General features: G+C 42.5%; 11 non-coding genes across 11 annotated transcripts; all 11 read left to right on the top strand.

The window, feature by feature from the left end:
- The first annotated feature begins 3,561 nt into the window (after positions 1–3,561).
- TRNAN-GUU (transfer RNA asparagine (anticodon GUU)) lies at positions 3,562–3,635 on the top strand. Its single transcript has one exon. It is a non-coding gene; the product is annotated as a tRNA-Asn (tRNA).
- Positions 3,636–5,343: 1,708 nt separating this feature from the next.
- TRNAN-GUU (transfer RNA asparagine (anticodon GUU)) lies at positions 5,344–5,417 on the top strand. The gene has a single exon. It is a non-coding gene; the product is annotated as a tRNA-Asn (tRNA).
- A 1,705-nt stretch (positions 5,418–7,122) lies between these two features.
- TRNAN-GUU (transfer RNA asparagine (anticodon GUU)) lies at positions 7,123–7,196 on the top strand. Its single transcript has one exon. It is a non-coding gene; the product is annotated as a tRNA-Asn (tRNA).
- A 1,708-nt stretch (positions 7,197–8,904) lies between these two features.
- TRNAN-GUU (transfer RNA asparagine (anticodon GUU)) lies at positions 8,905–8,978 on the top strand. The gene has a single exon. It is a non-coding gene; the product is annotated as a tRNA-Asn (tRNA).
- Positions 8,979–10,683: 1,705 nt separating this feature from the next.
- On the top strand, positions 10,684–10,757 carry TRNAN-GUU (transfer RNA asparagine (anticodon GUU)). Its single transcript has one exon. It is a non-coding gene; the product is annotated as a tRNA-Asn (tRNA).
- Positions 10,758–12,469: 1,712 nt separating this feature from the next.
- On the top strand, positions 12,470–12,543 carry TRNAN-GUU (transfer RNA asparagine (anticodon GUU)). The gene has a single exon. It is a non-coding gene; the product is annotated as a tRNA-Asn (tRNA).
- Positions 12,544–14,246: 1,703 nt separating this feature from the next.
- On the top strand, positions 14,247–14,320 carry TRNAN-GUU (transfer RNA asparagine (anticodon GUU)). The gene has a single exon. It is a non-coding gene; the product is annotated as a tRNA-Asn (tRNA).
- Positions 14,321–16,039: 1,719 nt separating this feature from the next.
- Positions 16,040–16,113, top strand: TRNAN-GUU (transfer RNA asparagine (anticodon GUU)). The gene has a single exon. It is a non-coding gene; the product is annotated as a tRNA-Asn (tRNA).
- A 1,703-nt stretch (positions 16,114–17,816) lies between these two features.
- On the top strand, positions 17,817–17,890 carry TRNAN-GUU (transfer RNA asparagine (anticodon GUU)). The gene has a single exon. It is a non-coding gene; the product is annotated as a tRNA-Asn (tRNA).
- A 1,719-nt stretch (positions 17,891–19,609) lies between these two features.
- Positions 19,610–19,683, top strand: TRNAN-GUU (transfer RNA asparagine (anticodon GUU)). Its single transcript has one exon. It is a non-coding gene; the product is annotated as a tRNA-Asn (tRNA).
- Positions 19,684–21,398: 1,715 nt separating this feature from the next.
- On the top strand, positions 21,399–21,472 carry TRNAN-GUU (transfer RNA asparagine (anticodon GUU)). The gene has a single exon. It is a non-coding gene; the product is annotated as a tRNA-Asn (tRNA).
- Positions 21,473–22,486: the final 1,014 nt, after the last annotated feature.

The raw sequence follows: 22,486 nt of genomic DNA, 5'->3' as shown, positions 1-22,486 counted from the left end.
CGCGTTCGGCTGTTAACCGAAAGGTTGGTGGTTCGAGTCCACCCAGGGACGTTGCACCCTTTTGCTTCAGTAGTAAGCTACAGTTGAAGAAGTTTTTGCATTTGTGCTAAGCATCTCCCTCAAGTAAAAGCCATTTTGCTGACGATGTTTTGAATTCACGAGACAAACTGGAGAAAAACCTTCTGGATGAGATAGGATAAACAAAACTTCCTTCGAGCCGGAATTGAACCAGCGACCTAAGGATTGCTAATTTAGAGCTACAGTCCTCCGCTCTACCAGCTGAGCTATCGAAGGATTGTTGAAAGCCCACTAGGTTTGGCCATGGGTGCCACGAGCAGGTGGTAAAAATGATTCATTCAACCCAGCGAAAAAGGAATTCAGCAGTAGTATTGGAGAATGCGGGCATCGATCCCGCTACCTCTCGCATGCTAAGCGAGCGCTCTACCACTTGAGCTAATCCCCCAAACCTGGCAAACATATCGTCAGTTTCACGTCACACCAGGTCACAATTTTCATATACAATCACACATGCCATTGCAAGCTTTTTTTTTTTTTTTTTTTAAGTGTGGATTCCATTTTTGCATACTGGAAGAACATTTAAGGAGTCTACAACGTGATTGGTGCCCTACAAATACAGTTGGGCAACTTTCTAGCAACCCCTTTCTATGTACATGGAGAATCAAATTGGGGACAGTGAAAAAAACTTGCATAGTTTGAAGAAAAAAGTTGCGATGTAGCACAATCCCAAAAGAGAACCATTGACCTTTTATGGCTTTGTTTGTTTATAGAAACTGCTGAGAGGTCGTGAAGGCCTTCTGGTCCTTTGGCACAAGTTGATCCAGGATTCAGGGTTTTGACCAGTAATTTTTGAGCCAAAACGCGTTTGCTTTTGACAGAAGCTACACCAACCAGCACAATACCAATGTTTACCTTGGCATTGCTTTTGTATTGCGGACTAACCCTACTAAGTTTCAAACAATAACTGATGAGCAGCAAATGGTTTAGATGAAGTGTTGAAAAAGCTAAGAACGCTTCTCTTCGTTTTTTTCTCCTTTTTGTGGTTGCTAAACTGTAAGAAAAGAGTAGAGCATGAGCTTGAACACAAAACATTAAAAGAGAATAAACGCAACACCAATGGTGAAAAAGCAAGCCATGCGTTGGCCGGGAATCGAACCCGGGTCAACTGCTTGGAAGGCAGCTATGCTCACCACTATACCACCAACGCTTACGTAAGCGCGTATTTTTTTTTTACATTTTCTGCAATAACAGTAAACGTTCTAGCAAATATCCTTTCTAAGTACATGGAGAATCAAACTGGGGGAGAGTGAAAAAAGTTGTGATGTAGCACAATCCCAAGGAGAACCATTGACCTTTTATGGTTTGTTTATAGAAAATTTTGAGACGTCGTAAAGGCCTTCTGGTCCTTTAGCGGCACGAGTTGAACTGGGATTCAGGGTTTTAACCAGTGTTTTTTTGAGCCAAAAGGGTTTGCTGTAGACAGGGGCATTTAGATGAAATGTAATGATGAAGAGTATAAAACACAACCGTTTAGCAGAGGATGGTTTCGATCCATCGACCTCTGGGTTATGGGCCCAGCACGCTTCCGCTGCGCCACTCTGCTTATGGTGGAGGATGCTCAGAGTTGAAGTCTAATTACTGCCTGCCTTCTGGTCTATGTCATGTAATTTATCAGCCATTTCTTATCTGTTGGCAACTAAATTATTCTTGGTGCTTTGCAAATGTTTGTTTGTTTTTGTTGAAAATCATGTCTCTGTGGCGCAATCGGTTAGCGCGTTCGGCTGTTAACCGAAAGGTTGGTGGTTCGAGTCCACCCAGGGACGTTGCACCCTTTTGCTTCAGTAGTAAGCTACAGTTGAAGAAGTTTTTGCATTTGTGCTAAGCATCTCCCTCAAGTAAAAGCCATTTTGCTGACGATGTTTTGAATTCACGAGACAAACTGGAGAAAAACCTTCTGGATGAGATAGGATAAACAAAACTTCCTTCGAGCCGGAATTGAACCAGCGACCTAAGGATTGCTAATTTAGAGCTACAGTCCTCCGCTCTACCAGCTGAGCTATCGAAGGATTGTTGAAAGCCCACTAGGTTTGGCCATGGGTGCCACGAGCAGGTGGTAAAAATGATTCATTCAACCCAGCGAAAAAGGAATTCAGCAGTAGTATTGGAGAATGCGGGCATCGATCCCGCTACCTCTCGCATGCTAAGCGAGCGCTCTACCACTTGAGCTAATCCCCCAAACCTGGCAAACATATCGTCAGTTTCACGTCACACCAGGTCACAATTTTCATATACAATCACACATGCCATTGCAAGCTTTTTTTTTTTTTTTTTTTTTTTTTTAAGTGTGGATTCCATTTTTGCATACTGGAAGAACATTTAAGGAGTCTACAACGTGATTGGTGCCCTACAAATACAGTTGGGCAACTTTCTAGCAACCCCTTTCTATGTACATGGAGAATCAAATTGGGGACAGTGAAAAAAACTTGCATAGTTTGAAGAAAAAAGTTGCGATGTAGCACAATCCCAAAAGAGAACCATTGACCTTTTATGGCTTTGTTTGTTTATAGAAACTGCTGAGAGGTCGTGAAGGCCTTCTGGTCCTTTGGCACAAGTTGATCCAGGATTCAGGGTTTTGACCAGTAATTTTTGAGCCAAAACGCGTTTGCTTTTGACAGAAGCTACACCAACCAGCACAATACCAATGTTTACCTTGGCATTGCTTTTGTATTGCGGACTAACCCTACTAAGTTTCAAACAATAACTGATGAGCAGCAAATGGTTTAGATGAAGTGTTGAAAAAGCTAAGAACGCTTCTCTTCGTTTTTTTCTCCTTTTTGTGGTTGCTAAACTGTAAGAAAAGAGTAGAGCATGAGCTTGAACACAAAACATTAAAAGAGAATAAACGCAACACCAATGGTGAAAAAGCAAGCCATGCGTTGGCCGGGAATCGAACCCGGGTCAACTGCTTGGAAGGCAGCTATGCTCACCACTATACCACCAACGCTTACGTAAGCGCGCATTTTTTTTTACATTTTCTGCAATAACAGTAAACGTTCTAGCAAATCCTTTCTAAGTACATGGAGAATCAAACTGGGGGAGAGTGAAAAAAGTTGTGATGTAGCACAATCCCAAGGAGAACCATTGACCTTTTATGGTTTGTTTATAGAAAATTTTGAGACGTCGTAAAGGCCTTCTGGTCCTTTAGCGGCACGAGTTGAACTGGGATTCAGGGTTTTAACCAGTGTTTTTTTGAGCCAAAAGGGTTTGCTGTAGACAGGGGCATTTAGATGAAATGTAATGATGAAGAGTATAAAACACAACCGTTTAGCAGAGGATGGTTTCGATCCATCGACCTCTGGGTTATGGGCCCAGCACGCTTCCGCTGCGCCACTCTGCTTATGGTGGAGGATGCTCAGAGTTGAAGTCTAATTACTGCCTGCCTTCTGGTCTATGTCATGTAATTTATCAGCCATTTCTTATCTGTTGGCAACTAAATTATTCTTGGTGCTTTGCAAATGTTTGTTTGTTTTTGTTGAAAATCATGTCTCTGTGGCGCAATCGGTTAGCGCGTTCGGCTGTTAACCGAAAGGTTGGTGGTTCGAGTCCACCCAGGGACGTTGCACCCTTTTGCTTCAGTAGTAAGCTACAGTTGAAGAAGTTTTTGCATTTGTGCTAAGCATCTCCCTCAAGTAAAAGCCATTTTGCTGACGATGTTTTGAATTCACGAGACAAACTGGAGAAAAACCTTCTGGATGAGATAGGATAAACAAAACTTCCTTCGAGCCGGAATTGAACCAGCGACCTAAGGATTGCTAATTTAGAGCTACAGTCCTCCGCTCTACCAGCTGAGCTATCGAAGGATTGTTGAAAGCCCACTAGGTTTGGCCATGGGTGCCACGAGCAGGTGGTAAAAATGATTCATTCAACCCAGCGAAAAAGGAATTCAGCAGTAGTATTGGAGAATGCGGGCATCGATCCCGCTACCTCTCGCATGCTAAGCGAGCGCTCTACCACTTGAGCTAATCCCCCAAACCTGGCAAACATATCGTCAGTTTCACGTCACACCAGGTCACAATTTTCATATACAATCACACATGCCATTGCAAGCTTTTTTTTTTTTTTTTTTAAGTGTGGATTCCATTTTTGCATACTGGAAGAACATTTAAGAAGTCTACAACGTGATTGGTGCCCTACAAATACAGTTGGGCAACTTTCTAGCAACCCCTTTCTATGTACATGGAGAATCAAATTGGGGACAGTGAAAAAAACTTGCATAGTTTGAAGAAAAAAGTTGCGATGTAGCACAATCCCAAAAGAGAACCATTGACCTTTTATGGCTTTGTTTGTTTATAGAAACTGCTGAGAGGTCGTGAAGGCCTTCTGGTCCTTTGGCACAAGTTGATCCAGGATTCAGGGTTTTGACCAGTAATTTTTGAGCCAAAACGCGTTTGCTTTTGACAGAAGCTACACCAACCAGCACAATACCAATGTTTACCTTGGCATTGCTTTTGTATTGCGGACTAACCCTACTAAGTTTCAAACAATAACTGATGAGCAGCAAATGGTTTAGATGAAGTGTTGAAAAAGCTAAGAACGCTTCTCTTCGTTTTTTTCTCCTTTTTGTGGTTGCTAAACTGTAAGAGCATGAGCTTGAACACAAAAGAGAACATTAAAAGAGAATAAACGCAACACCAATGGTGAAAAAGCAAGCCATGCGTTGGCCGGGAATCGAACCCGGGTCAACTGCTTGGAAGGCAGCTATGCTCACCACTATACCACCAACGCTTACGTAAGCGCGCATTTTTTTTTTACATTTTCTGCAATAACAGTAAACGTTCTAGCAAATCCTTTCTAAGTACATGGAGAATCAAACTGGGGGAGAGTGAAAAAAGTTGTGATGTAGCACAATCCCAAGGAGAACCATTGACCTTTTATGGTTTGTTTATAGAAAATTTTGAGACGTCGTAAAGGCCTTCTGGTCCTTTAGCGGCACGAGTTGAACTGGGATTCAGGGTTTTAACCAGTGTTTTTTTGAGCCAATAGGGTTTGCTGTAGACAGGGGCATTTAGATGAAATGTAATGATGAAGAGTATAAAACACAACCGTTTAGCAGAGGATGGTTTCGATCCATCGACCTCTGGGTTATGGGCCCAGCACGCTTCCGCTGCGCCACTCTGCTTATGTTGGAGGATGCTCAGAGTTGAAGTCTAATTACTGCCTGCCTTCTGGTCTATGTCATGTAATTTATCAGCCATTTCTTATCTGTTGGCAACTAAATTATTCTTGGTGCTTTGCAAATGTTTGTTTGTTTTTGTTGAAAATCATGTCTCTGTGGCGCAATCGGTTAGCGCGTTCGGCTGTTAACCGAAAGGTTGGTGGTTCGAGTCCACCCAGGGACGTTGCACCCTTTTGCTTCAGTAGTAAGCTACAGTTGAAGAAGTTTTTGCATTTGTGCTAAGCATCTCCCTCAAGTAAAAGCCATTTTGCTGACGATGTTTTGAATTCACGAGACAAACTGGAGAAAAACCTTCTGGATGAGATAGGATAAACAAAACTTCCTTCGAGCCGGAATTGAACCAGCGACCTAAGGATTGCTAATTTAGAGCTACAGTCCTCCGCTCTACCAGCTGAGCTATCGAAGGATTGTTGAAAGCCCACTAGGTTTGGCCATGGGTGCCACGAGCAGGTGGTAAAAATGATTCATTCAACCCAGCGAAAAAGGAATTCAGCAGTAGTATTGGAGAATGCGGGCATCGATCCCGCTACCTCTCGCATGCTAAGCGAGCGCTCTACCACTTGAGCTAATCCCCCAAACCTGGCAAACATATCGTCAGTTTCACGTCACACCAGGTCACAATTTTCATATACAATCACACATGCCATTGCAAGCTTTTTTTTTTTTTTTTTTAAGTGTGGATTCCATTTTTGCATACTGGAAGAACATTTAAGAAGTCTACAACGTGATTGGTGCCCTACAAATACAGTTGGGCAACTTTCTAGCAACCCCTTTCTATGTACATGGAGAATCAAATTGGGGACAGTGAAAAAAACTTGCATAGTTTGAAGAAAAAAGTTGCGATGTAGCACAATCCCAAAAGAGAACCATTGACCTTTTATGGCTTTGTTTGTTTATAGAAACTGCTGAGAGGTCGTGAAGGCCTTCTGGTCCTTTGGCACAAGTTGATCCAGGATTCAGGGTTTTGACCAGTAATTTTTGAGCCAAAACGCGTTTGCTTTTGACAGAAGCTACACCAACCAGCACAATACCAATGTTTACCTTTGCATTGCTTTTGTATTGCGGACTAACCCTACTAAGTTTCAAACAATAACTGATGAGCAGCAAATGGTTTAGATGAAGTGTTGAAAAAGCTAAGAACGCTTCTCTTCGTTTTTTTCTCCTTTTTGTGGTTGCTAAACTGTAAGAAAAGAGTAGAGCATGAGCTTGAACACAAAACATTAAAAGAGAATAAACGCAACACCAATGGTGAAAAAGCAAGCCATGCGTTGGCCGGGAATCGAACCCGGGTCAACTGCTTGGAAGGCAGCTATGCTCACCACTATACCACCAACGCTTACGTAAGCGCGCATTTTTTTTTTACATTTTCTGCAATAACAGTAAACGTTCTAGCAAATCCTTTCTAAGTACATGGACTGGGGGAGAGTGAAAAAAGTTGTGATGTAGCACAATCCCAAGGAGAACCATTGACCTTTTATGGTTTGTTTATAGAAAATTTTGAGACGTCGTAAAGGCCTTCTGGTCCTTTAGCGGCACGAGTTGAACTGGGATTCAGGGTTTTAACCAGTGTTTTTTTGAGCCAATAGGGTTTGCTGTAGACAGGGGCATTTAGATGAAATGTAATGATGAAGAGTATAAAACACAACCGTTTAGCAGAGGATGGTTTCGATCCATCGACCTCTGGGTTATGGGCCCAGCACGCTTCAGCTGCGCCACTCTGCTTATGGTGGAGGATGCTCAGAGTTGAAGTCTAATTACTGCCTGCCTTCTGGTCTATGTCATGTAATTTATCAGCCATTTCTTATCTGTTGGCAACTAAATTATTCTTGGTGCTTTGCAAATGTTTGTTTGTTTTTGTTGAAAATCATGTCTCTGTGGCGCAATCGGTTAGCGCGTTCGGCTGTTAACCGAAAGGTTGGTGGTTCGAGTCCACCCAGGGACGTTGCACCCTTTTGCTTCAGTAGTAAGCTACAGTTGAAGAAGTTTTTGCATTTGTGCTAAGCATCTCCCTCAAGTAAAAGCCATTTTGCTGACGATGTTTTGAATTCACGAGACAAACTGGAGAAAAACCTTCTGGATGAGATAGGATAAACAAAACTTCCTTCGAGCCGGAATTGAACCAGCGACCTAAGGATTGCTAATTTAGAGCTACAGTCCTCCGCTCTACCAGCTGAGCTATCGAAGGATTGTTGAAAGCCCACTAGGTTTGGCCATGGGTGCCACGAGCAGGTGGTAAAAATGATTCATTCAACCCAGCGAAAAAGGAATTCAGCAGTAGTATTGGAGAATGCGGGCATCGATCCCGCTACCTCTCGCATGCTAAGCGAGCGCTCTACCACTTGAGCTAATCCCCCAAACCTGGCAAACATATCGTCAGTTTCACGTCACACCAGGTCACAATTTTCATATACAATCACACATGCCATTGCAAGCTTTTTTTTTTTTTTTTTTAAGTGTGGATTCCATTTTTGCATACTGGAAGAACATTTAAGGAGTCTACAACGTGATTGGTGCCCTACAAATACAGTTGGGCAACTTTCTAGCAACCCCTTTCTATGTACATGGAGAATCAAATTGGGGACAGTGAAAAAAACTTGCATAGTTTGAAGAAAAAAGTTGCGATGTAGCACAATCCCAAAAGAGAACCATTGACCTTTTATGGCTTTGTTTGTTTATAGAAACTGCTGAGAGGTCGTGAAGGCCTTCTGGTCCTTTGGCACAAGTTGATCCAGGATTCAGGGTTTTGACCAGTAATTTTTGAGCCAAAACGCGTTTGCTTTTGACAGAAGCTACACCAACCAGCACAATACCAATGTTTACCTTGGCATTGCTTTTGTATTGCGGACTAACCCTACTAAGTTTCAAACAATAACTGATGAGCAGCAAATGGTTTAGATGAAGTGTTGAAAAAGCTAAGAACGCTTCTCTTCGTTTTTTTCTCCTTTTTGTGGTTGCTAAACTGTAAGAGCATGAGCTTGAACACAAAAGAGAACATTAAAAGAGAATAAACGCAACACCAATGGTGAAAAAGCAAGCCATGCGTTGGCCGGGAATCGAACCCGGGTCAACTGCTTGGAAGGCAGCTATGCTCACCACTATACCACCAACGCTTACGTAAGCGCGCATTTTTTTTTTACATTTTCTGCAATAACAGTAAACGTTCTAGCAAATCCTTTCTAAGTACATGGAGAATCAAACTGGGGGAGAGTGAAAAAAGTTGTGATGTAGCACAATCCCAAGGAGAACCATTGACCTTTTATGGTTTGTTTATAGAAAATTTTGAGACGTCGTAAAGGCCTTCTGGTCCTTTAGCGGCACGAGTTGAACTGGGATTCAGGGTTTTAACCAGTGTTTTTTTGAGCCAATAGGGTTTGCTGTAGACAGGGGCATTTAGATGAAATGTAATGATGAAGAGTATAAAACACAACCGTTTAGCAGAGGATGGTTTCGATCCATCGACCTCTGGGTTATGGGCCCAGCACGCTTCCGCTGCGCCACTCTGCTTATGTTGGAGGATGCTCAGAGTTGAAGTCTAATTACTGCCTGCCTTCTGGTCTATGTCATGTAATTTATCAGCCATTTCTTATCTGTTGGCAACTAAATTATTCTTGGTGCTTTGCAAATGTTTGTTTGTTTTTGTTGAAAATCATGTCTCTGTGGCGCAATCGGTTAGCGCGTTCGGCTGTTAACCGAAAGGTTGGTGGTTCGAGTCCACCCAGGGACGTTGCACCCTTTTGCTTCAGTAGTAAGCTACAGTTGAAGAAGTTTTTGCATTTGTGCTAAGCATCTCCCTCAAGTAAAAGCCATTTTGCTGACGATGTTTTGAATTCACGAGACAAACTGGAGAAAAACCTTCTGGATGAGATAGGATAAACAAAACTTCCTTCGAGCCGGAATTGAACCAGCGACCTAAGGATTGCTAATTTAGAGCTACAGTCCTCCGCTCTACCAGCTGAGCTATCGAAGGATTGTTGAAAGCCCACTAGGTTTGGCCATGGGTGCCACGAGCAGGTGGTAAAAATGATTCATTCAACCCAGCGAAAAAGGAATTCAGCAGTAGTATTGGAGAATGCGGGCATCGATCCCGCTACCTCTCGCATGCTAAGCGAGCGCTCTACCACTTGAGCTAATCCCCCAAACCTGGCAAACATATCGTCAGTTTCACGTCACACCAGGTCACAATTTTCATATACAATCACACATGCCATTGCAAGCTTTTTTTTTTTTTTTTTTAAGTGTGGATTCCATTTTTGCATACTGGAAGAACATTTAAGAAGTCTACAACGTGATTGGTGCCCTACAAATACAGTTGGGCAACTTTCTAGCAACCCCTTTCTATGTACATGGAGAATCAAATTGGGGACAGTGAAAAAAACTTGCATAGTTTGAAGAAAAAAGTTGCGATGTAGCACAATCCCAAAAGAGAACCATTGACCTTTTATGGCTTTGTTTGTTTATAGAAACTGCTGAGAGGTCGTGAAGGCCTTCTGGTCCTTTGGCACAAGTTGATCCAGGATTCAGGGTTTTGACCAGTAATTTTTGAGCCAAAACGCGTTTGCTTTTGACAGAAGCTACACCAACCAGCACAATACCAATGTTTACCTTTGCATTGCTTTTGTATTGCGGACTAACCCTACTAAGTTTCAAACAATAACTGATGAGCAGCAAATGGTTTAGATGAAGTGTTGAAAAAGCTAAGAACGCTTCTCTTCGTTTTTTTCTCCTTTTTGTGGTTGCTAAACTGTAAGAAAAGAGTAGAGCATGAGCTTGAACACAAAACATTAAAAGAGAATAAACGCAACACCAATGGTGAAAAAGCAAGCCATGCGTTGGCCGGGAATCGAACCCGGGTCAACTGCTTGGAAGGCAGCTATGCTCACCACTATACCACCAACGCTTACGTAAGCGCGCATTTTTTTTTTACATTTTCTGCAATAACAGTAAACGTTCTAGCAAATCCTTTCTAAGTACATGGACTGGGGGAGAGTGAAAAAAGTTGTGATGTAGCACAATCCCAAGGAGAACCATTGACCTTTTATGGTTTGTTTATAGAAAATTTTGAGACGTCGTAAAGGCCTTCTGGTCCTTTAGCGGCACGAGTTGAACTGGGATTCAGGGTTTTAACCAGTGTTTTTTTGAGCCAATAGGGTTTGCTGTAGACAGGGGCATTTAGATGAAATGTAATGATGAAGAGTATAAAACACAACCGTTTAGCAGAGGATGGTTTCGATCCATCGACCTCTGGGTTATGGGCCCAGCACGCTTCCGCTGCGCCACTCTGCTTATGGTGGAGGATGCTCAGAGTTGAAGTCTAATTACTGCCTGCCTTCTGGTCTATGTCATGTAATTTATCAGCCATTTCTTATCTGTTGGCAACTAAATTATTCTTGGTGCTTTGCAAATGTTTGTTTGTTTTTGTTGAAAATCATGTCTCTGTGGCGCAATCGGTTAGCGCGTTCGGCTGTTAACCGAAAGGTTGGTGGTTCGAGTCCACCCAGGGACGTTGCACCCTTTTGCTTCAGTAGTAAGCTACAGTTGAAGAAGTTTTTGCATTTGTGCTAAGCATCTCCCTCAAGTAAAAGCCATTTTGCTGACGATGTTTTGAATTCACGAGACAAACTGGAGAAAAACCTTCTGGATGAGATAGGATAAACAAAACTTCCTTCGAGCCGGAATTGAACCAGCGACCTAAGGATTGCTAATTTAGAGCTACAGTCCTCCGCTCTACCAGCTGAGCTATCGAAGGATTGTTGAAAGCCCACTAGGTTTGGCCATGGGTGCCACGAGCAGGTGGTAAAAATGATTCATTCAACCCAGCGAAAAAGGAATTCAGCAGTAGTATTGGAGAATGCGGGCATCGATCCCGCTACCTCTCGCATGCTAAGCGAGCGCTCTACCACTTGAGCTAATCCCCCAAACCTGGCAAACATATCGTCAGTTTCACGTCACACCAGGTCACAATTTTCATATACAATCACACATGCCATTGCAAGCTTTTTTTTTTTTTTTTTTAAGTGTGGATTCCATTTTTGCATACTGGAAGAACATTTAAGGAGTCTACAACGTGATTGGTGCCCTACAAATACAGTTGGGCAACTTTCTAGCAACCCCTTTCTATGTACATGGAGAATCAAATTGGGGACAGTGAAAAAAACTTGCATAGTTTGAAGAAAAAAGTTGCGATGTAGCACAATCCCAAAAGAGAACCATTGACCTTTTATGGCTTTGTTTGTTTATAGAAACTGCTGAGAGGTCGTGAAGGCCTTCTGGTCCTTTGGCACAAGTTGATCCAGGATTCAGGGTTTTGACCAGTAATTTTTGAGCCAAAACGCGTTTGCTTTTGACAGAAGCTACACCAACCAGCACAATACCAATGTTTACCTTGGCATTGCTTTTGTATTGCGGACTAACCCTACTAAGTTTCAAACAATAACTGATGAGCAGCAAATGGTTTAGATGAAGTGTTGAAAAAGCTAAGAACGCTTCTCTTCGTTTTTTTCTCCTTTTTGTGGTTGCTAAACTGTAAGAAAAGAGTAGAGCATGAGCTTGAACACAAAACATTAAAAGAGAATAAACGCAACACCAATGGTGAAAAAGCAAGCCATGCGTTGGCCGGGAATCGAACCCGGGTCAACTGCTTGGAAGGCAGCTATGCTCACCACTATACCACCAACGCTTACGTAAGCGCGCATTTTTTTTTACATTTTCTGCAATAACAGTAAACGTTCTAGCAAATCCTTTCTAAGTACATGGAGAATCAAACTGGGGGAGAGTGAAAAAAGTTGTGATGTAGCACAATCCCAAGGAGAACCATTGACCTTTTATGGTTTGTTTATAGAAAATTTTGAGACGTCGTAAAGGCCTTCTGGTCCTTTAGCGGCACGAGTTGAACTGGGATTCAGGGTTTTAACCAGTGTTTTTTTGAGCCAAAAGGGTTTGCTGTAGACAGGGGCATTTAGATGAAATGTAATGATGAAGAGTATAAAACACAACCGTTTAGCAGAGGATGGTTTCGATCCATCGACCTCTGGGTTATGGGCCCAGCACGCTTCCGCTGCGCCACTCTGCTTATGGTGGAGGATGCTCAGAGTTGAAGTCTAATTACTGCCTGCCTTCTGGTCTATGTCATGTAATTTATCAGCCATTTCTTATCTGTTGGCAACTAAATTATTCTTGGTGCTTTGCAAATGTTTGTTTGTTTTTGTTGAAAATCATGTCTCTGTGGCGCAATCGGTTAGCGCGTTCGGCTGTTAACCGAAAGGTTGGTGGTTCGAGTCCACCCAGGGACGTTGCACCCTTTTGCTTCAGTAGTAAGCTACAGTTGAAGAAGTTTTTGCATTTGTGCTAAGCATCTCCCTCAAGTAAAAGCCATTTTGCTGACGATGTTTTGAATTCACGAGACAAACTGGAGAAAAACCTTCTGGATGAGATAGGATAAACAAAACTTCCTTCGAGCCGGAATTGAACCAGCGACCTAAGGATTGCTAATTTAGAGCTACAGTCCTCCGCTCTACCAGCTGAGCTATCGAAGGATTGTTGAAAGCCCACTAGGTTTGGCCATGGGTGCCACGAGCAGGTGGTAAAAATGATTCATTCAACCCAGCGAAAAAGGAATTCAGCAGTAGTATTGGAGAATGCGGGCATCGATCCCGCTACCTCTCGCATGCTAAGCGAGCGCTCTACCACTTGAGCTAATCCCCCAAACCTGGCAAACATATCGTCAGTTTCACGTCACACCAGGTCACAATTTTCATATACAATCACACATGCCATTGCAAGCTTTTTTTTTTTTTTTTTTAAGTGTGGATTCCATTTTTGCATACTGGAAGAACATTTAAGGAGTCTACAACGTGATTGGTGCCCTACAAATACAGTTGGGCAACTTTCTAGCAACCCCTTTCTATGTACATGGAGAATCAAATTGGGGACAGTGAAAAAAACTTGCATAGTTTGAAGAAAAAAGTTGCGATGTAGCACAATCCCAAAAGAGAACCATTGACCTTTTATGGCTTTGTTTGTTTATAGAAACTGCTGAGAGGTCGTGAAGGCCTTCTGGTCCTTTGGCACAAGTTGATCCAGGATTCAGGGTTTTGACCAGTAATTTTTGAGCCAAAACGCGTTTGCTTTTGACAGAAGCTACACCAACCAGCACAATACCAATGTTTACCTTGGCATTGCTTTTGTATTGCGGACTAACCCTACTAAGTTTCAAACAATAACTGATGAGCAGCAAATGGTTTAGATGAAGTGTTGAAAAAGCTAAGAACGCTTCTCTTCGTTTTTTTCTCCTTTTTGTGGTTGCTAAACTGTAAGAGCATGAGCTTGAACACAAAACATTAAAAGAGAATAAACGCAACACCAATGGTGAAAAAGCAAGCCATGCGTTGGCCGGGAATCGAACCCGGGTCAACTGCTTGGAAGGCAGCTATGCTCACCACTATACCACCAACGCTTACGTAAGCGCGCATTTTTTTTTTACATTTTCTGCAATAACAGTAAACGTTCTAGCAAATCCTTTCTAAGTACATGGAGAATCAAACTGGGGGAGAGTGAAAAAAGTTGTGATGTAGCACAATCCCAAGGAGAACCATTGACCTTTTATGGTTTGTTTATAGAAAATTTTGAGACGTCGTAAAGGCCTTCTGGTCCTTTAGCGGCACGAGTTGAACTGGGATTCAGGGTTTTAACCAGTGTTTTTTTGAGCCAATAGGGTTTGCTGTAGACAGGGGCATTTAGATGAAATGTAATGATGAAGAGTATAAAACACAACCGTTTAGCAGAGGATGGTTTCGATCCATCGACCTCTGGGTTATGGGCCCAGCACGCTTCCGCTGCGCCACTCTGCTTATGGTGGAGGATGCTCAGAGTTGAAGTCTAATTACTGCCTGCCTTCTGGTCTATGTCATGTAATTTATCAGCCATTTCTTATCTGTTGGCAACTAAATTATTCTTGGTGCTTTGCAAATGTTTGTTTGTTTTTGTTGAAAATCATGTCTCTGTGGCGCAATCGGTTAGCGCGTTCGGCTGTTAACCGAAAGGTTGGTGGTTCGAGTCCACCCAGGGACGTTGCACCCTTTTGCTTCAGTAGTAAGCTACAGTTGAAGAAGTTTTTGCATTTGTGCTAAGCATCTCCCTCAAGTAAAAGCCATTTTGCTGACGATGTTTTGAATTCACGAGACAAACTGGAGAAAAACCTTCTGGATGAGATAGGATAAACAAAACTTCCTTCGAGCCGGAATTGAACCAGCGACCTAAGGATTGACTAATTTAGAGCTACAGTCCTCCGCTCTACCAGCTGAGCTATCGAAGGATTGTTGAAAGCCCACTAGGTTTGGCCATGGGTGCCACGAGCAGGTGGTAAAAATGATTCATTCAACCCAGCGAAAAAGGAATTCAGCAGTAGTATTGGAGAATGCGGGCATCGATCCCGCTACCTCTCGCATGCTAAGCGAGCGCTCTACCACTTGAGCTAATCCCCCAAACCTGGCAAACATATCGTCAGTTTCACGTCACACCAGGTCACAATTTTCATATACAATCACACATGCCATTGCAAGCTTTTTTTTTTTTTTTTTTTTTTAAAGTGTGGATTCCATTTTTGCATACTGGAAGAACATTTAAGGAGTCTACAACGTGATTGGTGCCCTACAAATACAGTTGGGCAACTTTCTAGCAACCCCTTTCTATGTACATGGAGAATCAAATTGGGGACAGTGAAAAAAACTTGCATAGTTTGAAGAAAAAAGTTGCGATGTAGCACAATCCCAAAAGAGAACCATTGACCTTTTATGGCTTTGTTTGTTTATAGAAACTGCTGAGAGGTCGTGAAGGCCTTCTGGTCCTTTGGCACAAGTTGATCCAGGATTCAGGGTTTTGACCAGTAATTTTTGAGCCAAAACGCGTTTGCTTTTGACAGAAGCTACACCAACCAGCACAATACCAATGTTTACCTTTGCATTGCTTTTGTATTGCGGACTAACCCTACTAAGTTTCAAACAATAACTGATGAGCAGCAAATGGTTTAGATGAAGTGTTGAAAAAGCTAAGAACGCTTCTCTTCGTTTTTTTCTCCTTTTTGTGGTTGCTAAACTGTAAGAAAAGAGTAGAGCATGAGCTTGAACACAAAACATTAAAAGAGAATAAACGCAACACCAATGGTGAAAAAGCAAGCCATGCGTTGGCCGGGAATCGAACCCGGGTCAACTGCTTGGAAGGCAGCTATGCTCACCACTATACCACCAACGCTTACGTAAGCGTGCATTTTTTTTTTACATTTTCTGCAATAACAGTAAACGTTCTAGCAAATCCTTTCTAAGTACATGGAGAATCAAACTGGGGGAGAGTGAAAAAAGTTGTGATGTAGCACAATCCCAAGGAGAACCATTGACCTTTTATGGTTTGTTTATAGAAAATTTTGAGACGTCGTAAAGGCCTTCTGGTCCTTTAGCGGCACGAGTTGAACTGGGATTCAGGGTTTTAACCAGTGTTTTTTTGAGCCAAAAGGGTTTGCTGTAGACAGGGGCATTTAGATGAAATGTAATGATGAAGAGTATAAAACACAACCGTTTAGCAGAGGATGGTTTCGATCCATCGACCTCTGGGTTATGGGCCCAGCACGCTTCCGCTGCGCCACTCTGCTTATGGTGGAGGATGCTCAGAGTTGAAGTCTAATTACTGCCTGCCTTCTGGTCTATGTCATGTAATTTATCAGCCATTTCTTATCTGTTGGCAACTAAATTATTCTTGGTGCTTTGCAAATGTTTGTTTGTTTTTGTTGAAAATCATGTCTCTGTGGCGCAATCGGTTAGCGCGTTCGGCTGTTAACCGAAAGGTTGGTGGTTCGAGTCCACCCAGGGACGTTGCACCCTTTTGCTTCAGTAGTAAGCTACAGTTGAAGAAGTTTTTGCATTTGTGCTAAGCATCTCCCTCAAGTAAAAGCCATTTTGCTGACGATGTTTTGAATTCACGAGACAAACTGGAGAAAAACCTTCTGGATGAGATAGGATAAACAAAACTTCCTTCGAGCCGGAATTGAACCAGCGACCTAAGGATTGCTAATTTAGAGCTACAGTCCTCCGCTCTACCAGCTGAGCTATCGAAGGATTGTTGAAAGCCCACTAGGTTTGGCCATGGGTGCCACGAGCAGGTGGTAAAAATGATTCATTCAACCCAGCGAAAAAGGAATTCAGCAGTAGTATTGGAGAATGCGGGCATCGATCCCGCTACCTCTCGCATGCTAAGCGAGCGCTCTACCACTTGAGCTAATCCCCCAAACCTGGCAAACATATCGTCAGTTTCACGTCACACCAGGTCACAATTTTCATATACAATCACACATGCCATTGCAAGCTTTTTTTTTTTTTTTTTTAAGTGTGGATTCCATTTTTGCATACTGGAAGAACATTTAAGGAGTCTACAACGTGATTGGTGCCCTACAAATACAGTTGGGCAACTTTCTAGCAACCCCTTTCTATGTACATGGAGAATCAAATTGGGGACAGTGAAAAAAACTTGCATAGTTTGAAGAAAAAAGTTGCGATGTAGCACAATCCCAAAAGAGAACCATTGACCTTTTATGGCTTTGTTTGTTTATAGAAACTGCTGAGAGGTCGTGAAGGCCTTCTGGTCCTTTGGCACAAGTTGATCCAGGATTCAGGGTTTTGACCAGTAATTTTTGAGCCAAAACGCGTTTGCTTTTGACAGAAGCTACACCAACCAGCACAATACCAATGTTTACCTTGGCATTGCTTTTGTATTGCGGACTAACCCTACTAAGTTTCAAACAATAACTGATGAGCAGCAAATGGTTTAGATGAAGTGTTGAAAAAGCTAAGAACGCTTCTCTTCGTTTTTTTCTCCTTTTTGTGGTTGCTAAACTGTAAGAGCATGAGCTTGAACACAAAACATTAAAAGAGAATAAACGCAACACCAATGGTGAAAAAGCAAGCCATGCGTTGGCCGGGAATCGAACCCGGGTCAACTGCTTGGAAGGCAGCTATGCTCACCACTATACCACCAACGCTTACGTAAGCGCGCATTTTTTTTTTACATTTTCTGCAATAACAGTAAACGTTCTAGCAAATCCTTTCTAAGTACATGGAGAATCAAACTGGGGGAGAGTGAAAAAAGTTGTGATGTAGCACAATCCCAAGGAGAACCATTGACCTTTTATGGTTTGTTTATAGAAAATTTTGAGACGTCGTAAAGGCCTTCTGGTCCTTTAGCGGCACGAGTTGAACTGGGATTCAGGGTTTTAACCAGTGTTTTTTTGAGCCAATAGGGTTTGCTGTAGACAGGGGCATTTAGATGAAATGTAATGATGAAGAGTATAAAACACAACCGTTTAGCAGAGGATGGTTTCGATCCATCGACCTCTGGGTTATGGGCCCAGCACGCTTCCGCTGCGCCACTCTGCTTATGGTGGAGGATGCTCAGAGTTGAAGTCTAATTACTGCCTGCCTTCTGGTCTATGTCATGTAATTTATCAGCCATTTCTTATCTGTTGGCAACTAAATTATTCTTGGTGCTTTGCAAATGTTTGTTTGTTTTTGTTGAAAATCATGTCTCTGTGGCGCAATCGGTTAGCGCGTTCGGCTGTTAACCGAAAGGTTGGTGGTTCGAGTCCACCCAGGGACGTTGCACCCTTTTGCTTCAGTAGTAAGCTACAGTTGAAGAAGTTTTTGCATTTGTGCTAAGCATCTCCCTCAAGTAAAAGCCATTTTGCTGACGATGTTTTGAATTCACGAGACAAACTGGAGAAAAACCTTCTGGATGAGATAGGATAAACAAAACTTCCTTCGAGCCGGAATTGAACCAGCGACCTAAGGATTGACTAATTTAGAGCTACAGTCCTCCGCTCTACCAGCTGAGCTATCGAAGGATTGTTGAAAGCCCACTAGGTTTGGCCATGGGTGCCACGAGCAGGTGGTAAAAATGATTCATTCAACCCAGCGAAAAAGGAATTCAGCAGTAGTATTGGAGAATGCGGGCATCGATCCCGCTACCTCTCGCATGCTAAGCGAGCGCTCTACCACTTGAGCTAATCCCCCAAACCTGGCAAACATATCGTCAGTTTCACGTCACACCAGGTCACAATTTTCATATACAATCACACATGCCATTGCAAGCTTTTTTTTTTTTTTTTTTTTTTAAAGTGTGGATTCCATTTTTGCATACTGGAAGAACATTTAAGGAGTCTACAACGTGATTGGTGCCCTACAAATACAGTTGGGCAACTTTCTAGCAACCCCTTTCTATGTACATGGAGAATCAAATTGGGGACAGTGAAAAAAACTTGCATAGTTTGAAGAAAAAAGTTGCGATGTAGCACAATCCCAAAAGAGAACCATTGACCTTTTATGGCTTTGTTTGTTTATAGAAACTGCTGAGAGGTCGTGAAGGCCTTCTGGTCCTTTGGCACAAGTTGATCCAGGATTCAGGGTTTTGACCAGTAATTTTTGAGCCAAAACGCGTTTGCTTTTGACAGAAGCTACACCAACCAGCACAATACCAATGTTTACCTTTGCATTGCTTTTGTATTGCGGACTAACCCTACTAAGTTTCAAACAATAACTGATGAGCAGCAAATGGTTTAGATGAAGTGTTGAAAAAGCTAAGAACGCTTCTCTTCGTTTTTTTCTCCTTTTTGTGGTTGCTAAACTGTAAGAAAAGAGTAGAGCATGAGCTTGAACACAAAACATTAAAAGAGAATAAACGCAACACCAATGGTGAAAAAGCAAGCCATGCGTTGGCCGGGAATCGAACCCGGGTCAACTGCTTGGAAGGCAGCTATGCTCACCACTATACCACCAACGCTTACGTAAGCGCGCATTTTTTTTTTACATTTTCTGCAATAACAGTAAACGTTCTAGCAAATCCTTTCTAAGTACATGGAGAATCAAACTGGGGGAGAGTGAAAAAAGTTGTGATGTAGCACAATCCCAAGGAGAACCATTGACCTTTTATGGTTTGTTTATAGAAAATTTTGAGACGTCGTAAAGGCCTTCTGGTCCTTTAGCGGCACGAGTTGAACTGGGATTCAGGGTTTTAACCAGTGTTTTTTTGAGCCAAAAGGGTTTGCTGTAGACAGGGGCATTTAGATGAAATGTAATGATGAAGAGTATAAAACACAACCGTTTAGCAGAGGATGGTTTCGATCCATCGACCTCTGGGTTATGGGCCCAGCACGCTTCCGCTGCGCCACTCTGCTTATGGTGGAGGATGCTCAGAGTTGAAGTCTAATTACTGCCTGCCTTCTGGTCTATGTCATGTAATTTATCAGCCATTTCTTATCTGTTGGCAACTAAATTATTCTTGGTGCTTTGCAAATGTTTGTTTGTTTTTGTTGAAAATCATGTCTCTGTGGCGCAATCGGTTAGCGCGTTCGGCTGTTAACCGAAAGGTTGGTGGTTCGAGTCCACCCAGGGACGTTGCACCCTTTTGCTTCAGTAGTAAGCTACAGTTGAAGAAGTTTTTGCATTTGTGCTAAGCATCTCCCTCAAGTAAAAGCCATTTTGCTGACGATGTTTTGAATTCACGAGATAAACTGGAGAAAAACCTTCTGGATGAGATAGGATAAACAAAACTTCCTTCGAGCCGGAATTGAACCAGCGACCTAAGGATTGCTAATTTAGAGCTACAGTCCTCCGCTCTACCAGCTGAGCTATCGAAGGATTGTTGAAAGCCCACTAGGTTTGGCCATGGGTGCCACGAGCAGGTGGTAAAAATGATTCATTCAACCCAGCGAAAAAGGAATTCAGCAGTAGTATTGGAGAATGCGGGCATCGATCCCGCTACCTCTCGCATGCTAAGCGAGCGCTCTACCACTTGAGCTAATCCCCCAAACCTGGCAAACATATCGTCAGTTTCACGTCACACCAGGTCACAATTTTCATATACAATCACACATGCCATTGCAAGCTTTTTTTTTTTTTTTTTTTTAAGTGTGGATTCCATTTTTGCATACTGGAAGAACATTTAAGGAGTCTACAACGTGATTGGTGCCCTACAAATACAGTTGGGCAACTTTCTAGCAACCCCTTTCTATGTACATGGAGAATCAAATTGGGGACAGTGAAAAAAACTTGCATAGTTTGAAGAAAAAAGTTGCGATGTAGCACAATCCCAAAAGAGAACCATTGACCTTTTATGGCTTTGTTTGTTTATAGAAACTGCTGAGAGGTCGTGAAGGCCTTCTGGTCCTTTGGCACAAGTTGATCCAGGATTCAGGGTTTTGACCAGTAATTTTTGAGCCAAAACGCGTTTGCTTTTGACAGAAGCTACACCAACCAGCACAATACCAATGTTTACCTTGGCATTGCTTTTGTATTGCGGACTAACCCTACTAAGTTTCAAACAATAACTGATGAGCAGCAAATGGTTTAGATGAAGTGTTGAAAAAGCTAAGAACGCTTCTCTTCGTTTTTTTCTCCTTTTTGTGGTTGCTAAACTGTAAGAAAAGAGTAGAGCATGAGCTTGAACACAAAACATTAAAAGAGAATAAACGCAACACCAATGGTGAAAAAGCAAGCCATGCGTTGGCCGGGAATCGAACCCGGGTCAACTGCTTGGAAGGCAGCTATGCTCACCACTATACCACCAACGCTTACGTAAGCGCGCATTTTTTTTTTACATTTTCTGCAATAACAGTAAACGTTCTAGCAAATCCTTTCTAAGTACATGGAGAATCAAACTGGGGGAGAGTGAAAAAAGTTGTGATGTAGCACAATCCCAAGGAGAACCATTGACCTTTTATGGTTTGTTTATAGAAAATTTTGAGACGTCGTAAAGGCCTTCTGGTCCTTTAGCGGCACGAGTTGAACTGGGATTCAGGGTTTTAACCAGTGTTTTTTTGAGCCAAAAGGGTTTGCTGTAGACAGGGGCATTTAGATGAAATGTAATGATGAAGAGTATAAAACACAACCGTTTAGCAGAGGATGGTTTCGATCCATCGACCTCTGGGTTATGGGCCCAGCACGCTTCCGCTGCGCCACTCTGCTTATGGTGGAGGATGCTCAGAGTTGAAGTCTAATTACTGCCTGCCTTCTGGTCTATGTCATGTAATTTATCAGCCATTTCTTATCTGTTGGCAACTAAATTATTCTTGGTGCTTTGCAAATGTTTGTTTGTTTTTGTTGAAAATCATGTCTCTGTGGCGCAATCGGTTAGCGCGTTCGGCTGTTAACCGAAAGGTTGGTGGTTCGAGTCCACCCAGGGACGTTGCACCCTTTTGCTTCAGTAGTAAGCTACAGTTGAAGAAGTTTTTGCATTTGTGCTAAGCATCTCCCTCAAGTAAAAGCCATTTTGCTGACGATGTTTTGAATTCACGAGATAAACTGGAGAAAAACCTTCTGGATGAGATAGGATAAACAAAACTTCCTTCGAGCCGGAATTGAACCAGCGACCTAAGGATTGCTAATTTAGAACTACAGTCCTCCGCTCTACCAGCTGAGCTATCGAAGGATTGTTGAAAGCCCACTAGGTTTGGCCATGGGTGCCACGAGCAGGTGGTAAAAATGATTCATTCAACCCAGCGAAAAAGGAATTCAGCAGTAGTATTGGAGAATGCGGGCATCGATCCCGCTACCTCTCGCATGCTAAGCGAGCGCTCTACCACTTGAGCTAATCCCCCAAACCTGGCAAACATATCGTCAGTTTCACGTCACACCAGGTCACAATTTTCATATACAATCACACATGCCATTGCAAGCTTTTTTTTTTTTTTTTTTTTAAGTGTGGATTCCATTTTTGCATACTGGAAGAACATTTAAGGAGTCTACAACGTGATTGGTGCCCTACAAATACAGTTGGGCAACTTTCTAGCAACCCCTTTCTATGTACATGGAGAATCAAATTGGGGACAGTGAAAAAAACTTGCATAGTTTGAAGAAAAAAGTTGCGATGTAGCACAATCCCAAAAGAGAACCATTGACCTTTTATGGCTTTGTTTGTTTATAGAAACTGCTGAGAGGTCGTGAAGGCCTTCTGGTCCTTTGGCACAAGTTGATCCAGGATTCAGGGTTTTGACCAGTAATTTTTGAGCCAAAACGCGTTTGCTTTTGACAGAAGCTACACCAACCAGCACAATACCAATGTTTACCTTGGCATTGCTTTTGTATTGCGGACTAACCCTACTAAGTTTCAAACAATAACTGATGAGCAGCAAATGGTTTAGATGAAGTGTTGAAAAAGCTAAGAACGCTTCTCTTCGTTTTTTTCTCCTTTTTGTGGTTG

This window comes from Ranitomeya imitator, chromosome 5, assembly GCF_032444005.1.
Source record: "Ranitomeya imitator isolate aRanImi1 chromosome 5, aRanImi1.pri, whole genome shotgun sequence".
NCBI lineage: Eukaryota > Metazoa > Chordata > Amphibia > Anura > Dendrobatidae > Ranitomeya > Ranitomeya imitator.
Note: the sequence above shows the minus strand (reverse complement) of the source record. Positions and strands in the feature narration are given on the sequence as shown.